The sequence below is a fragment of the Mastigoproctus giganteus genome, chromosome 6 (genome assembly GCF_048544385.1).
Source record: "Mastigoproctus giganteus isolate SK-2022 chromosome 6, ASM4854438v1, whole genome shotgun sequence".
In the NCBI taxonomy this organism is placed as follows: Eukaryota; Metazoa; Arthropoda; class Arachnida; order Uropygi; family Thelyphonidae; genus Mastigoproctus; species Mastigoproctus giganteus.
Genome location: NC_143580.1, coordinates 196,889,447 through 196,908,515, shown reverse-complemented (window position 1 = coordinate 196,908,515; position 19,069 = coordinate 196,889,447). Strand labels below are relative to the sequence as shown.

At 39.2% G+C, this 19,069-nt stretch overlaps 1 protein-coding gene across 3 annotated transcripts in view; it reads left to right on the top strand.

Moving 5' to 3' along the window:
• The window catches only part of LOC150084856 (muscle-specific protein 300 kDa-like), a 1,257,473-nt gene that overhangs the window by 858 nt on the left and 1,237,546 nt on the right, over positions 1-19,069 (top strand). The window lies entirely within an intron of this gene.

The following is a 19,069-nucleotide window of genomic DNA, read 5'->3' as shown; positions in this document are numbered from 1 at the left end:
TTGCCTAAACTATCAAAGAAACGAATACAGCCACTCCCTGGCTTGCGTAATACTCGAATTACGGAAATTCAACTTTATGTAAGTTTTTGCCGGCCGGTGGAAACTTAAAAAAATTGTGAAAACATATTTTGCATCCCATAGGAATAAATGGAAGTATTGTGAAAATATTGTAATGGGAACCCAATAACACACTGTTTTTTTTGGTAATTTGTTCCAAGACCTTGGAAGTTGAAATTTTTGCTATATAACTAAGCTATTTATCTCTCTAAAAGGATAAATGTATAAATATATAAACATTTTTATATAAATTTTCAGAATCTTCTCTTCATTCCTATTTATTTATTACAATGGTGAAGGGAAAGGGATCAACGGAAAGTGTAGGTGCTGGCAGTGCTAGGAAACGAAAAAAAAATTGATTTAGAAATGAAGATGATTAATTAAGAAGTACGAAGCAGGACAAACTTTGTCATCTATTGCACGGAATTAGGTCTCGCTGCTTCAACAGTGAATACTATTTTAAGGGACAGTGTGCATATAATTAAAGGTTCAATGCATTTAAAATCAACAGTGATCACAAAACAGCATTTAGGTATCAAAGATGGAAAAGCTATTAATAATATGGATGGAAAATCAGATTCAGAAGCAAGTGCCCCTGAGTCCAAGCAAAAGCAAGAAGTATTTATGAAGATATTAAGGATAAGTGTGGCGAACTTCAAGCCAAGTTCGTGGCAAGCAACAGGTAGTTTAATAGGATCATGCATTGCGCTGGTTTCCAAAACATTAAAGTATGTGGTGAAGTCACCAGTGCCAATTCTGCAGCAGCAGAGAAATTTTGTGATGTGTTGGAAAAAACTCCTTCTAAATCTCCACAGCCCTCAACTTCCGCAGCGGCATGCTTATCAGCTGGAGAGTTAATTCTGGCAACAATGCTCGAAAGATAAAACTTGTTGACGTTATGCCTGTCTTCTCTCTCTTTTTTGTAATTTTATAATTTTTAAATTTTTGTAATTTTGTATACTTTTGTAATTTTTCCTGTGCATGAGATAAAAAAATTGAATAAATAATTCTATTTACATGTTTGTCGAACATTTCTTTTTTGTTTAATCAAATTTGCAAGTGCTGCATAAGCATTTAGGGAAATTCTGACTTATGTAGAGTTCCGCAGAATGCAACTCTGCAGAATGCAACCCTTACATAAGCCAGGGAGTGGCTGTATAATATAAAAATTCTGATTGTAATCAATATACAAAAGAATCTGATAAATCTGAAAATCAGAGTTATGGGAGTCTCTTGTATTATATCCTATTCTGTGTACATAACATTAAAAAAATTTAGTTTTTCGGAATGTTATATACATAGCCTAAGTATTCAGGAGTAATTCATATTATATATGTATTCTATATTCAGTTTTTTGTATAACCGAAGCTTGCTTGAGTTGATAGCATAATTTAATGCATTCACACAGTGAAAGATAGAATTTTAATTTTATCGATATGAATTTGAGGAGAGCTTTCAGTTGCATAATGAAAGAAGTATGATTTTTTGATAACTAAATTTTTCAAACGTAGCATGGGTTTGTTAAGGGGATATCTTGTTTGGCCAGTTTGATTGGTTATTGAAATTTGGTTACACTGGAACTGGATGCAAAAATAATTTTGATATCATATACATTCTTTCAGGAAACCTGTTGATACTGTTGCATGTGGAAGACTACTGTACAAATTCCAATGTACACACTGTCCAGTGTGGACATTGCTCTTCTTGGACTAATGTTGTTAGTGGATTCCCTTGGGTTCAGTGTTGGGCCCATCATTGTTTTCTGTGTTTATCAATGAGTTACCTCCATAGCCAGGTGGGCAGGAGCGGCAGTGCGTAGCACACGCTTCTTGATTAGACTGGGGTTCGAGCCCGTGACCACCAAATACGGAGGATGCGGGAAGGTCAAGGGACAAGGTATTCTTGTATTGATTGCGGCCTCCAGGGTTACCCCTATATACCGCTGTAGCATCTGTAGATTATTTATAGCTGACAAGTGTGTTGTTTGCCGGCCCTGGAGTCTTAGCAGCCGGGAGGCAGGGACCAAGCTACCTGCGTCCCGACTCCCTTCCCTAGCCACGTGGAGGCGCTCCAGGAACTATCTAAATTACACTAAGTGGGATTCCAACAAGTGGAATCCCGGTTATAATAAATAAGGAATATGGAGGATAAAGCAGGAGAAAAGAAAGTAGAAGAAGAAAAGTGAGCAAAACACTCTCTCAGGAAAAAGAAGAAATAGGAAAGAGGAAAACACTAGTTGGAAAATCTAACAAGTGAGAGAGCTTGAAGAGATAAAATTTTGAAAGAAAGATGCTCCTAGCCGGGAAGGAAGCCCAACCTGCACCGACTAGGGGAAAAAGAAAAGTCTCAAGGAAAGAACATAGGTAATGTACAAGTGGCTATTAGATAGCCACTTAAAAGAATAAATTAAGATAAATAATAAATACTTATGTCACCGATATGAAACATAGCAGTAAACGTATTAACAAATTACACTACATAAGCAGAGAGTAAAATATACAATATTTACAAAATAAGTAATTAAAATCTTAGCTGAAAAACTAGTCAACCAAGAAATTAACAGAAATAGTTAACCAGAAGAAATGCAGAAACATATATACAAAACACAAAGAGACAAACAGAACTCGCCTAAGGCAAAGATATGCCAAAGGCAAAACTAATAAATACTGTACGAATAAATTAGTTAACCGAATCAAAAGCAATTCTAAATTTAAATCTAAGTATAACAAATCAAAATCAAAATAATAAGTTAAGTATTAAACTAATTAATGAATATGCAGAGAAAATGTCTCTGCACAAGTAATCTAATCTATAAACATATGTATATAACCAGCAAGTGCAAAGCTGCCACCACAAGCTGCGAAAAACAAAACTTGTTTCCAATCACAAGACACGTAGAATTAACAATAATGCATAGGTAAGCATTAAAAAAAAAAAAAAAAAAAAACAAACTCAACCTGCAGGGCTGAACAAATGCTAAAAACTATACATTTCCACTGCAACTGGCAGTAGAAAAGAAAATAATGGCAAGACTGGAGGAGGAGAACGATGCCTCCAACCAGTCAGCCAACAAAGCAATTGGATCTGAGAGGGAAATCATGATTAACTCGAGAGGAAGAAGGCCTAACAGTGGTGACCAGGTCAAACGTGATAGGGTGATGGTCACTGCTCGACCAAGAAGTACGAACCGACCAATTATTTATACCGAAAGAAAAAGCACGATTTGAAAGTGTGATGTCAATGTAAGATTGACCCTGCGAACTGGAAAAAGTTGGGGGATGACCCCGGACATTATGGACAATTAAGTTTTTTGCAACGATGAAATCCTCAAGGAGATCACCCTTGGGGCTAGAAGTAGGGCTTCCCCAAAGGGGAGAAGAAGCATTAGAGTCTGTCATAATGATTAACGGTAGACCAGAAAGTCAGGTTAACAAGAGTTCCAGGTAATTTAAGAATGGCTCAATAGGCTGTGCATACTGCGAACATCGCATGTACAAAGAGACAGCATAAATCCTACCGAAGGAACCCTCAAGACAGGCACAAGCAGCAAACTTGGAGCAGAGACTATTGATCTTAGTAACCGTGATCAGAGGGTCCACGATGACCAGAGCAGCCCAAACCCTAGTCACCGCATTGCCTCCAACCCCAGAAGTATCAGGGATAGATTGAACTAACTGAGATTGAGAGGGGCAAGCCCTTAATCACACCTTTATAGGAATATGGCTCCTGGAAAGCCAAAACAAAAAATTTATGTAAAGAAATTAAACTAGATACATCATTAATAACAGATAAACTTCGCTGACAATTTAATTGAAGGAATTTTACACTCATATTTACAACTGTAGTATGGGTACTATTCATAAGATGTCCTGAACCTCACCTGGTCTTGGGCCCTGAGATATTCGGGACAGGAAATGTCCTTGTAAGAATGGTCAGCTTTTACATTTCCTAATTTTACAGTTGGGACAAACTATGGGGGAAGATTTACTGGGGAAATCAGAAATTTGATGGCCTTGACAACCGCAGTGCCCAAAGGTGTGTTCAGGTGACCTACAATTTTTAGATGAGTGGCCATAGCCCAGGCATTTGAAACATCTAGAAGATATTATGAAATCCTTAATACTGTGGACTGACCACCCAATATAAATTCTATTATTATTTTGTAACAAAATATGCCTGATAGGGCCAGGGACTTCAATCACCCAGTGCTGGCTGTCCTTCTGCTTGGAATTCATCTTAAATCGAAATTTAACTAATTTCTTAAGATCCTCAAGGGAATAATCAGTGCCAATGAAGTTCTTATCATGAAGATCCTGGATGAAATCATCTTCAGAAGTGTCTTTACCAATGTCGTAGATAATTACCATAGGATTTAATTTCTTTGGAGTGTCAAGAGAAAATTTTAAGTCTTTGAACTTCTGACATGATTGCAGGGAAACAAGGTCGGCTTTAGAAGCTGTTTCGATCACAATACCACAGTCCTGGACCTTGCGGACTGCCTTAATTTTAATCTTTCTAAATTCGTCCCTGAATTGAGTAGTAATTTCTTTCTTTACTTCCTCACTAGTTTTTAAATCCGAAGATTCAGAAGCTCGAACGATTATTACATGTTGCGGCTGAATTGGACGCTGAGAAGATTGGGCCGGTGCCCTAGATGCCACGCTGGCATAGGTATTGGAAGGCAATGGAAGAGAAGCCAAAGGTGCACTGACAGAAGGAGCTGACCTCAAGGCACAAACATCAGGTACTTGTGTTCCAAAACGTTAAAGATCTTAGTAACTTCAATCACAGTGGTTGCAGAAATATTAGGATCTGACTCCAAGATGCGAGTCAGCCGGTCCCACAAACCAAAAACCTTGTCCACAGAGCCTTCACAGTAGGGTGAGAGGGAGTAGGAGAAGTAGAACCCCTCTCATTAGAAAACATATCGGGGAAATTTTTACCAATGTCACTAACCATAACTATGGGATTCATATTAGCTCTCAACTCCACAGGGCCAATAGACAGGTTAGGAGGAGAGGACAAAGTATAGGTAGAGTCAAATTCTTGTGCACTTGAAGAGTCCATTTTAATAACTCAATGACGAACAACACTATAATAACCAAAGCTGGCCCACTGAAAGATATGGTAGAGAACAGTCCTCACACCAAATTCAGTCAGATTCGCCCAACAGGACAGGGGTTATGGACAACTCAAAACGTTACCATTACCACTAGAGGGCGCTGTAAAAATTCCAGAAATTAAGTAATTGAATTTTAAGTATTCTCCCAAAGATTGAGCTTAATCCGCCTAACACGAACAGAGATATGGGCGTTTAAAGCCAGAAAATTTTTAGCCCAAACCAGCCCACAAAGGAAATGGAAGGGCAGTTTGAGTTCCACAAGAAGAATTTAACTCAGTCGCTAAAGCACCAAACCCCACCAAATTTCTTGGAGAGGGGCCCTGGGGCAAGAGGACACTATATACCAATAGGCAAATAATAGGAACACCATTTGTCCTGCAGGTGTACGCTTCTTCTTTGGCAGGCAACCCCCAATTCGAGTAATATGTGAAACAATCGTGAGCAGTCCTTTCTGGATTTGTGAGTGACACAAATGTGCACTTACTTCCGTTACCCGAACTTTTGCACTCTGATGTAAAGGCAAAGGTATACACTGAGACCAATGGCGACAACCAGTTACCATAGAAACAATTTTTTATAACCTATATACACAAATAATAACCGTTTAGGCACAAAAAAGCTACTTAGACACCTCAGTTACACAAACAAAATGGCAGCCCACACTGTAGGTCGCCATTAAAATATAAGATGGCAGCGCCCAAATTTACTTATTCCGCCAAAATTTGCCGCCGAGATACCTGATTGGTTGGTATATTGGAGAAGACAGTATGGCGTGTCCGGCAAAAGCAAAGTTAATATTTGAGGGCAAAGCCAAACCTAAACATATTTTTTCCAATGGCTGGGTATTGACACACAAAAGTATATATACAAGAACCACAATGTCACAAACAGCCACCCTAGAGTACCAGAATAGCAAGTGAAGCCTTGGACACCCCAGCACAGGAGGTCAAAGGTAAAAACTCAAAAATACAACTGTCCCAGAAGGAAATCAATAATAAGTAACGGCCATTTTTTAACGTTAATGGCATCGAAAATAATCGCTAGTCATAAAAATTAGATTTTCATTTAGCATTGCGCTATTCCTTGTGAGACAGTCCCAAAAAGGTACCAACGCACTCACCACCACCTCTTCTAACTAAGGGATGTATTTTCACTAAAGGGGGGGTGGTCTAGAAATCACAAATTTAAAGATAAAACCCAGAGAACTAAAAATGACGTCAACACAGTCCACATGAGCAACTTCATGAGTTTTTATCTGCGGAAAGGTCAAGGAATAACCACTGCATATCCTCGGAGCAATATGGCCTTAGTTGCTAATGCTCCTAAAAACCAAATAACAACAACAACCTCTGTAGCTGAGTGGTCAGGAACGGGAGTGCAGCAGCACTCTGGGGAGTAGACATGTGGTTCAAGCCCCTGGCTGCTAAATATGGCCAATCTGCCAACCCACACTGGGCCAGCGTGACAGATCATGGTCCACTTCCCTCAATATGAATCGTTTAGGAGGCTTCCATCCTGCAGATGATGGCTGAAGGCCATTATCAATGATGAAGGCATATCAGGCTTAATGTCCAAGTTTGCAGATGATACAAAGTTTGGCAGGGTGGCTAATGATAATAATGATAGTACACTACTGCAACAGGATCTAGAAAAGTTGGGCAGATGGGTTGAGAGGTGGCAACTGAAGTTTAACACTGACAAATGCAAAGTACTGCATATGGATAGCAGTAAACCCAGAGTACCATACCAACTGTGTGGTGCTAGTCAGGATAGTGGAAAATGAAAAGGACCTAGGGGTAATTGTGCAGTCAGATATGAAGTTCTTTGAGCAATGCAGATATGCTTTCAGGACAGTTCATAGGTACAATTTCAAATTGAGGAATGACGGTTGCAGAATAGATGTGCGGAAGTTTTCCTTTACCAATGGGTTGTTGATTGTTGGAACAGACTTCCATCTGTTGTTGTGGAAGTTGATAGTGTAAATAAATCCAAGGAGAACTAGACAAACTATTGGAGGGAATGAATAAGTGAAGTCGAAGGTGTTGTGTTGTGTTAGTTATTGATTTATTATTGTTTGACTGATGATGTAAGAAAGGAAGCTTTGTATAAGCTTCCTTTCTTGTATCATTTGCCACTGCTAATGCGGATGCTAAATAATCTAAAAAAAAAATTGCCAAAAATCTCATTTGAATATTTTTATTAGATAATACATTCTGATCCCTAATCACCACAGAGTGATAAGCACTGTCATTAAAGCTAGAATGTGAACCTGTGCTGCTGGAATGGTCTGGTGAGTAGTGTGCTTGCCTTAGAAATGAAGATCATGGGTTCAAATCCTGCCTCTGATATTGGTGCCCGCAATTGCCCAAACATTTCTTAATATTTGGTATAAGTGGGTGCAGTATGATTTCAGCAGTTGAATCACTTTAAAAACATACTTAATACTGTTCTACTAAGTACTATAGTGTAAACTAGTATTGAATATCTTGCAAAATGAATGATTTTATATATATACATAGTATACGTTATAAAATAAATAAATTTATATTACATATATAAATCTAGGAAACATACATACAGTTCTGCTATAACACGCATTTTTGCAATGCAAATTTGCTGCAGTGTGACTGATATATTAGGGAATAATGCGAGTATAATGCGACTTTTGCGTTGGCTCATGTGTGATTTTGTCTGCGAGTAACACTAGGTGAACGCAAAACCCAGCACTATGCTGAAGGTGCTAGGTTTTGCCTGTGCAGCAATAAATACAAGTTTACGAAGCATAAAAAATGTCAAACATCATATGTGTGTGTAAGAGCTATATTTCCCATTTACTGTAGTTGTATTGGTCAGAGACACACTGTCATTTGCTGTATTCAAAAGATAACCTGTGATATTGTAGGCCAACAATATCAAAGGTATTCAAAAGATAACCTGTGATATTGTAGGCCAACTCATGTTTTCAGGAGCTCACATTTTTCTGTTCGAACAGACATTTTGTGATACTTGATAGCATGATCACAGAAGCACATTTCTGGAGGTCACTACCATAAAACAATAAAATCAGTTTACAGTTCCCAGTTTATTGGGTTTTTCAGTTAGTGTAATTTAATTATAAATGGGTAGTAAACTTGATCTTACTACATTTGCGATAATACAGATAGATGGAATTCTGTGAGTTTTTATGTTATTATGATGAAATGTGTTTCCCCTTCCATGAAATCTTATAAAAAACATAAATAAATTTCCGGAATCCTTCTCTTTGTTTTCCTATTTTTTAAGCTTCGTAAACTTGTCTCACTTGTGTAATTTGTGCGTTCTGTGTTCTTAGTTATTGATTGCTTATCGTTTTACCGTTTAAAATTTTACAATCCAAAAAAAAGAAAATGTCAGTGAACAGAAATATCAATCAAGCAAACTTCGTATCTTGTCAAGGTAACGTGCTATATTTACTCTAATATTTATTTATTTATTAGGAATTTAAATTATTTAAACCTGTGTTAGCAATTTTATTGGATTTTTTTTTAGTATTTTACTTACCGGACTGAACAGGTTTTTTTTTTTTTTTTTTTTTGAGTGTGCTGCCCTATTTTTCCCAAAAACCCTGTTGTTTTCATTTTTAATGTGCAAAATACTATTATACAGAGATTTTTAGGAACAAATGAACCACATTATAGCAGAACTGACCACATATAGAGGCTGATGGGCTGAGAAGCCTCAGTGAAGTTTGACATTGACAAATGTAAGGTACTTCATATGGGGAACAGTGATCCCAAATTAGTTTACCAGGTATGTGGTACCACATAGAGGGCAGTGGAGAATGAAAAGAGATATAATTGTGCTCATTTACTTATTTAAGCTCAATGCCAATGGAATCCTTCCTCTTGCTCAGATTATCTGCATGGGGATGAGGGCATGAATTCAAATTGAGAAAATATATTTGCAAGACAGATGTGTAGAAATTTGTCTTTTACCAGCAGGATAAATATGTAAAAATTTATCTTTTGACAGGTCATATGGGAAGTGTTTTTTTTTTTTTTATGTGAACCCCAAACACAAGAGGTATTAGAACCTATAGTACTTAGTACCGTGCTTGGGTTGGAGGTTGAGAAGACGAAAGAAGATATTTGTTGACATTGGACTTGAACTTATGTAGATTGTAATTTTCAGGAAATACGTATGAAGGAAGGTTGTTCCAGAAAATAGCAGTTGAATGAATAAATGAAGAAGATGAAAAGATGGTTCTGTGGGTTTGAAGTTGGACAGTAAATGGATGTTGGCTGGTGGCGGCCTGTTTTGAAAGAGAGAGCGAGAATTATAGAAGCCAATTCAGAAGAACAGTGCCCATGGAAGTATCTGTAGAAGAGGCATGCAGCAGAAACAGTACGTCTATGAGAAAGCGAGTGGAGAGACTCTGTTAGAGATGAATCATTAATTAACCTAACTGCATGGAATCAAGAAGCCTGAGAGAGGTTTTGGGGGCACCACCCCAGATGTGGGAACAATATTCCAAGTCAGGGCAGATTTGCGATTTATACAGAGTGAGCAGCTGTTTGGAAGAAAAGTAATGCCGAGAGCGAAAGAAAAAACCAATTTTTTAGATGCAGAAGAAGCAATATTTGTAATGTGCTTGTGACAACAGAGATTAGAAGTCAAGGTAATCCCCAAAAGAGATATATCATTTTGTCTAGAAATCGGAGTGTCACTAAAGATAAGCATAGGAGCAGAAGAATCCTTTTTGCGAGATATAAGACAAGACTGAGTTTTAGAAGGGTTGAAATCAACTAAGTTGTGTTTGCCCCACTGGAGAATTACCTGAAGATCGGCATTTAAGGAATTGGTAGCAGATTTTCGAGAAGTTGAAACTGATTGAGCAGGACAAGGTTTCTCAAAATGGAAAGTGGAATGCAATGTGCTATCATCGGCAAAACTATGCATAGGATTTCCAGTCAATGAAAGAAGGTCATTAATATATGTGAGGAAAAGTGGGGGAAAGAACTGAACCTTGGGGGACATCGGCATTAGTGGAGAAGTTAGCAGACAGAGAGCCATCTACCATCACCCTCAGTGAGCGATCAGAGAGAAAACTGGATAACCAATTACTAAAAACAGTTGGCAAACCATAAGATGGAAGCTTATTTAGAAGACCTTTATGCCAAACACGATCAAAAGCCTTTGAGATGTCAAGAGCAACTACTTGTGTTTCACCGAACCTTTCCATTGAATTAGTCCATAAATGGGTAACATAAGCCAGAATATCACCAGTGGATCGACACTGATGGAATCCATACTGGCGATCGTTGATCAGACGGAAGGTTTCTAGGTAGTTTAAGAGTTGGCGGTTAATTTATTTCTCCATTACTTTAGAAAGAGTAGAAGTAATTGCAATGGAACGATAATTGGATGGGAGGGATTTGTCACCCTTTTTAGGAACTGGCTAGACATGAGCAAATTTCCAAGCAGAAGGAAAAACAACTTTGGAATAAGAAAGTGAAAAAAGGTGGCAAAGAATAGGAGTAAGTTCAGGAGCACAGGTTTTGAGAACAAGTGGAGAAATACCATCAGGACCTGGAGCTTTCTTAGCATCAATATTCATCAAAATCCTTCTGATATCCTTTTGACAGAAGACCACAGTAGGCATTGAATGGAGTGTGTTGGGAATAGTGGGAGGTGTTTTACCAAGATCATTAATACATGAGCTGGAAGAAAAATGGGATGCTAGCAGGTCAGCTTTATCCTTGGCTGAAGTGACAACACAACCATCTGGTTTGGACAGAGGTGGGAGCAGAGATGGGCAAAAGTTGCGGCCAATAGCTTTGGCAAGAGACCAGAATGCTCGGCTACCATTAGGACAAGAAGCAAGCTTTCTACTCTTAGCCTGTTCAAACTCTAGTTTGGACTGATTAATAACTGCTTTACAATTGTTGCGAGCTTTGGTGTAGGCAGAAAATGAAACTGAAGAATTAGAAATGAGCCAATTACGATATGCAACATTCTTCTCTTGAACAGCCTTAGCACATTTATTGGAAAACCAAGGTTTAGATAAAGGACGAGATTTTAAAGTGGAGTTTGGGATAAAGGATTCCATTCCTGCAAGAATAATTTCACTGACACGATCTGAGCAAATGTTGACATCAGAAGTTTTGAAACAGTAATCCAAACAAGGAAAAGAAGTCTCGCAGGTCATCCCAATTTGCATTCTTGTAATGCCAAACAACACGAGGTTGGGAATGGCTATGAGATAAAGGTTCCATTGGAGAAGAGACAATCACCAACTTGTGATCTGAGGTGCCTAAAGGACCTCTCACTTCGACAGTGTACTTAGAAGGGTTGTTTGTGAGAAAAAGATCAAGCGTATTGGCTGTATGATTAGGATTGTCCGGTATTCTTGTAGGTAAATGAACAATCTGTGCTAGGTCATTAGTAATTGCAAAAGCCTCAGAATCTCGACCTGCTGGGTCGGGGTGACTAGAAAACAGAAGCCAGCTGGAGTTGTGAACATTAGAATCACCAAGGAAAATTATCTCACTGTTAGGAAAGTTGGACTGGAGAAAGTCAAGTTGCAAAGAGAGGAAGTCAAAGAGCTCCAAGTGATTAGTGGAGTTGGGAGAACGGTCGAGACAATAGATGAATTTGACACAATGAGGTAGAGAGATTTGAAGCCAGAGAAGATCAAAGAGAGGAGATTCACAATTGCCAAGTCTCTGACAGGGAATATCAGAATGGACATATGCACAAGTACTACCTTTTAGACGAAAGGAATTATACAGCAAATAATTTGGGCGTCTGAGATGAGCAGTAGTTGAATCAACCGATAACTGAGATTCTGTCAGAAAAAGTACATGGAGTTTGGCAGACTGCAAGTGGAAATGGACATAGCTGAGATTACAGTTGAGACCACGTATATTTGTGAAATGAATTAGGAAGTGCTTGGGAGGTTTAGATCTTTTCGCAGATAAGCTTGCTCTATTAGTTTGACAATTCATGGTGTATTCAATAGAAAGAAAAAGTGGGTGGGACATGCTGTATGAAGTAATGAAATTTTTGGATATGGCATACATGTGGTAAGAATATACCCAGATCCTTGACATAACGTGGCCTCAACAATGCTCCCCGCATACACACTACTCGGACTCCCTCCAGTCACTATCTGGCAGAGTAGAGGTAGCAAGATTATACACTAGCTGATCCGGAAGCCTCCTAGAGAGTTACCAATAGGTTCGGTCCGGTGTACTAACTAGCGGCCGGTCTGCGAACACCGTTTTAGAGCTGTACCCTCGAAATGTAAGGAATATTGGATCTCGCCACGATGTTCATCATAACCTCAAAAGTCATCAATCATACTGCATGATGGAAGAGATAGGGAAGGGTTGACTGGAACTTAGCTCTAGAGACTAAACATGGGTTCCACCACTTCAAGCCTCCAATAAGCAAAGTGGTGGTATTTCACCGGTTGATGAGAGTCATCTATCACCTAGTTATATTAAAGGAGGCAGCAAAGGAAGTAAGAAAACCCTTAGCCAGAAATATAAGAGCTGCCTTGGACTCAGAGGAGGTACCCATGGACTGGAGATGTCCAAATGTGACCCAAATTCACAAAGGAGGATCACAGGGCAAAAGAAGTAATTACAGACCTGTTAGTTTAAATTCTGTTCTAGGGAAATTAATGGAGGCACTGGCTAAAGAAGCACTGCAGGTTCATCTAGACAAGACTTCAGTTATAGCTTGGACACAGCATGGGTTTACTAAGTGGAAGGCTTGTATGACTAATTTGATTGGATACTATGATGTGGTCACAAAGGAACTAGATGCAAAGAATAATTTTGATGTCATATATTTTAATCTTAGATAGGCTTTTGATACTGTTTGCATCGAAGAATGCTGCGCAAATTGGAGCAGTGTGGCATTGGAGGCAAAATGCTTCTATGGATAAAGGGATGGTTGAGTGGGAAAAGAGAGAGAGAGGTAATCAATGGATACTGCTCTTCATGGACTAATGTTATTAGTGGAGGTCCCCAGGGTTCGTTGTTTTCTGTATTTATTAATGATATTGATGATGGTATATCAAGCTTAATGTCCAAGTTTGCAGACGATACGAAGGTCGACAGGGTTGTTAATGACACTAATGACATTACACTGTAACAACAGGATCTAGAAAAGTTGAGCATATGGGCTGAGAGGTGGCAACTGAAGTTTAACATTGACATTGAATAAAGTACTGCAAATGAGAAGCAGTAACCCCAGAGTAACGTATCACTGTGGTACTATACTGACTGTGGTAGGGAATGAAAAGGACCTGGGGGTAATTGTGCAGGCGGATATGAAGTTTTCTGAACAGTGCAGACAGTCTGGAAGAGTAGCTCATAGTGTCTTGTCAATGATATACAGGAATTTTTCTAGCAGAGATAAGGAGATGATTATCCCTTGTATAAGGCAATGGTCAGGCCACACCTTGAGTACTGTATACAGGTCTGGAGGCCTCATTTTAAGAAGGATGTAGAGCTACTGGAACAAGTACAGAGAAGGGCAACAAGAATGGAACAAAGTGTTGCTCTTATGAAGAAAGGCTTAAATTTTGAAAATTACAGTGTCTAGAGATGAGGCATATGTGAGGTGATCTGATTGAGGTGTATGAAGTTTTGAATGGTTTGAGCATGCTCGATGCTGATGGCATACTTCCTCTTGCTCAGAATAATCACCTGAGAGGGAATAAATTCAAATTGAGGAAAAGATGGTTGTAGGATAGATGTGTAGAAGTTTGCCTTTAGCTAGCGGTTGATTGCTGGAACTAACTTCCATCTGTTGTTGTGGAAGTTGATAGGTTAAATAGATTCACTATTTGCTTGATGTTTGCGGAGCAGTCAAGTATGGGACATGATACTGCCATGGGGGATGTCTTTGTGTGTGTGTGCGATGCAAGGAGTGTAAGGAGATAAGGCGACAACTCAGCATTCTTATGGGCCTATATGAGAGCTTGAAGGATAGGGTGGATGCCCTCGAAGGATTACAAGTGAGGGGCCCATCAAGCTCTCAACTGCCCACACCAATGCCAGAGCTTGCACTTGGTCATCGCGGAACACAGCGGCAACCCCCAAGGCAGAATGCGCTGGTCCCAAAGGAACTAGTAGTTGTTGGTGACTCTATTGTCAGGGAAACGGGAAACATGCTTTGTAAAAAGGATAGGTGGAATAGGACCAGGGTATGTCTGCCAGGGGCAAAAGTTGATGACGTTGTAGAGCGGATATCATCCTTTAAGGGCACAAAAGGTGATATAGTTGTACACGTTGGCACTAATGACATTAAGAGTAGGAGACCGGCGGAATTACTTGACAAGTACAGGTCACTGATGAAAAAAAGCCGTGAATTAGGGTTGAAATTGAAAGTGTCTGCAATTCTGCCCAGACACGATAGGAGGGAGTATATGATGAGAGCCCTGTCAATCAATTCGGCCCTGGAAAGATTGTGCAGGGCTCAAGGGGTAGAATTTTTTTCAGCCTGGTCTGTACTTGTTAACAGGAGAGACTGCTTCTACAGGGATGGGATACACTTAAATAGAAAGGGTGCAAGAATGTTTGCTGATGCTATCGAGGCAATGTTAGGTGGGTCGGAAAACTGCTAGATTGGGGGGATACAAGGACTAATAGATTAACAGTAGCCACTGGCAGAGGTGAAAGTGATTCTTGCACTGCTTCTATGGGAATGAGCCGCAGCCTGGAAAATAAGATGCAGGATATTTCAGAGACTGCTGGGAATCATTGGGGTACAAGTAAACACATGGGTTGTGTTAGGGTAGCTAAGAAAAAGAACAGGTGCATGTATACTTGTGTGTACACCAATGCTAGGAGTTTAGTAAATAAATTTGATGAATTTGAGGTGTTGCTCAAAACATCAAAGGCAGATATTGTGGGGATTTCAGAGACGTGGTGTCACACAGATATAAGAAATGCAGAACTGGAATTTGGGGAGTACAATGTCTACAGAAAGGATAGACAGGATAGGAAGGGAGGAGGGGTTATGCTATTAGTTAAAAAACACATAAAATCCAAGGAAGTGAAGCCAGTCGACATCGCTGGACAGTGCAGTGTCGAGTCAGTTTGGTGTGACATAAGCATTGGGAGATCAAAATTGAGAGTAGGAGTGTGCTATAGGCCTAATGACTCTGATGAGTATAATAAGAAACTGTTCGGAGAAATAGAGTGGGCCAGTAAATCAGAGAGTCTTATAATGGGGGATTTTAATTTCCCAGATATTGACTGGAATTTGGGGGCTGGTCACTCACACAGTAGCAAGGCTTTTGTGGATTTATTGGATGATTGTTTTCTACATCAGCATGTTCGGGAGGCAACTAGAGGGAGTAATACTCTTGATTTGATTATCAGTAGTGATTCTTCATGCATTAAGAATCTGCAGATAAATGAACCACTTGGTGGCAGTGATCACAGTGTGCTGAAGTGGGAGTTACTCAAAGAGGTAACTACCATTAGGGGTAAAGGGAAGGGGTATTGCTTTCGTAAAGGCGACTACAATGGACTGAGACAGTATTTAAATTCTATACAGTGGGATCAACTGATGATATTGCCAACAGCAAATTCAAAATGGGAAGCATTCAAAGAACTTATCGTGGAAGCTACTAGGCTTTACATACCAACTAAGAAATATTGTTCAAGGTTTAGGCCTAAATGGTTGTCAGATGAACTAATGAGGCATATGGCAGAGAAGAAAAATGCATGGGATACATACAAATTAACACGTGACACGGACGCCTATGATAGATACAAGTTGATCTGTAACCAAGTTACAAAGGAAGTTAGGCAGGCGAAGGCAGATTACGAGAGATCTTTGGCAAGGGATGCGAAGAAAAACAGCAAAGAGTTCTTTACTTATGTAAACTCTAGAAGGAAGGGGATGAATCAGATTGGTCCACTTGAGATCGATGGGTCAACTGTTGATGACCCTGCTCGGGCAGCTAACAAACTAAATGAATATTTTGCATCGACATTCACACATGAGGAGTTATTCAGCGAGGGGAATGCCAGAGGTGTATTCAACTCTAGCAGTAAGCTAGAGAATCTTGTAATAACTGAGAGCAAAGTGGAGGAGAAATTGTTGAAGATAAACACAAGAAAGGCACCTGGGGTGGATGGGATCTATCCAGTTATATTAAAGGAGGCAGCAAAGGAGGTAAGCAAACCCTTAGCCATAATTATGAGAGCTTCCTTGGACTCAGGGGAGGTACCCATTGACTGGAGATGTGCAAATGTGACCCCAATTCACAAAGGGAGATCAAAGGCTGACACAAGTAATTATTGACCTGTGAGTTTAACTTCTGTTCCCGGAAAATTAATGGAGGCACTGGTGAAAGAAGCACTGCAGGATCATCTGGACAGGACTTCAGTTATAGCTAGGACACAGCATGGTTTTGTTAAGGGGATGTCTTGCCTGACCAATTTGATTGGATACTATGATGCAGTCACAAAAGAACTGGATGCAGGGAATAACTTTGATATTATATACTTGGATCTTAGAAAGGCTTTTGATACTGTTGCACATGGAAGACTGCTGCACAAATTGGAGCAGTGTGGCATTGGAGGCAAATTGCTGCTATGGATAAAGGGGTGGTTGAGGGGGAGAAGACAGAGAGTGGTAATCAATGGACACTGCTCATCGTGGACTAATGTTATTAGTGGAGTCCCTCAGGGTTCAGTATTGGGGCCTTTATTGTTTTCTGTATTTATAAATGATATTGATGACGGTATATCAGGCTTAATGTCCAAGTTTGCAGACGATACGAAGGTTGGCAGGGTTGTCAAGGACACTACTGACACTATGCTGCTGCAACAGGATTTGGAAAGATTGAGCAGATGGGCTTCGAGGTGGCAAATGAAGTTTAACATAGACAAATGTAAAGTACTACATATGGGAAACAGCAACCCCAGAGCAACGTATCAACTCTGTGGTACTACACTGACAGTGGTAGAGAATGAAAGGGACCTGGGGGTGGTGGTGCAGGCAGATATGAAGTTCTCTGAGCAGTGCAGACGAGCTGCAAGAGTAGCTCATGGTGTATTGTCAATGATATATAGGAATTTTTCTAGGAGGGATAAGGAGGTGATTATTCCCTTGTATAAGGCAATGGTCAGGCCACACCTAGAGTACTGTATACAGGCCTGGAGGCCTCATTTCAGGAAGGATGTAGAGCTGCTGGAACGAGTACAGAGAAGGGCAACTAGATTGGTGAATGGGACAAAGGGGTTCTCTTACGAAGAAAGGCTTAAGTTTTGCAAATTACAGTGTCTGGAAACTAGGCACCAGCGGGGTGATCTGATAGAGGTGTACAAAGCCTTGAATGGTTTGAGCATGCTCAATGCTGATGGGATTCTTCCTCTAGCTCAGAAAAATCACCTGAGAGGGCATAAATTCAAATTGAGGAAAGACAGATGTAGGATAGATGTGCGGAAATTTGCCTTTAGCCAGCGGGTGGTTGTTGGGTGGAACAGACTTCCATCCCTTGTCGTGGAAGTTGATAGCCTAAATAAGTTTAAGGCTCAGCTGGACAGGTATTTCGAACGAACAGAGGGGTGAAGTGGAAGTGGTTATTTTTATTTAATTACGTTACTTTTTTTTTTTTTTTTTTTTTTTTTGGCTGATGCTGCATAAGCTTGCTTTCTTGCATCAAATGCCTCTACTAATGCTAATGCTAATGCTAATGCTAATATGTGAGGTGATCTGATTGAGGTGTATGAAGTTTTGAATGGTTTGAGCATGCTCGATGCTGATGGCATACTTCCTCTTGCTCAGAATAATCACCTGAGAGGGAATAAATTCAAATTGAGGAAAAGATGGTTGTAGGATAGATGTGTAGAAGTTTGCCTTTAGCTAGCGGTTGATTGCTGGAACTAACTTCCATCTGTTGTTGTGGAAGTTGATAGGTTAAATAGATTCAAGGCAGAAGTAGACAAACATTTGAATGAATGGATGGGTGAAATGAGAAGGTTTTTTTTTTTTTTTTTTGGCTGATGCTATATAAGCTTGCTTTCTTGCATCATGTGCCTTTACTAATGCTAATGCTAATGTTTAAAACCATAAGTATTTATTGGACTAGTTGGAGAGTGAAAGTAATCATCTTCAACTAACAAAGACACTATTCAAAATTTTGGAACGTCAGCATCTATCCAATGGAATGTTGCCCTTCAAGTAAAAATGCAAATAACTGAAACTGTTGCAAATGATTGGAGTAGTGGTAAGTCACCTGGTAGGTTCTCTCAATTTTTAATGGCCCAAAAGCTGTTAAAATCACTTCAAAAAATATTGGAATAAAAAGTATGCTTATAAAAAATTTAAGATTTTTTTATAAACAAGTCAGAAGGTCGCTTTGCTCCACTCTGACTTGCATCACACGAACCTGATTATGTTTTTATATTTTATTTTTTTTTTACTGGGTGGAAATCCCCTTCTAATAATTAAAAGATATATAAAAAATTATATATTATTTTATTATCTAAAAATAAATTAATAACAAAACCATCATTTATATATTTGATTATAAACAAATTTCATGTCCAATTGTTTTGTTTTTTATTGTTTTTTGATTTGTTTTCCGTTAATACAAAGAGATTTTTAGCTGCCTTTACTCTGCTTAATGCAACATACAATTGTCCTTGCAAAAAACATGGTGATGTTAAATCAACCCCCACCTTAGATAATGTTTGACCTTGACTTTTGTTTATTGTCATACTAAAAGCCAATTTCACAGGAAACTGTGTTTGTTGAAAAATGAAGTTATATTTCCCTTTGTTTGAATACATATGAATCCATGGAATATATGCTTTCGATCCAGCTCTGTCACCTGTGATGTGTTCCCAAACCAAGCATTTCTTTCTTGTTTCAACT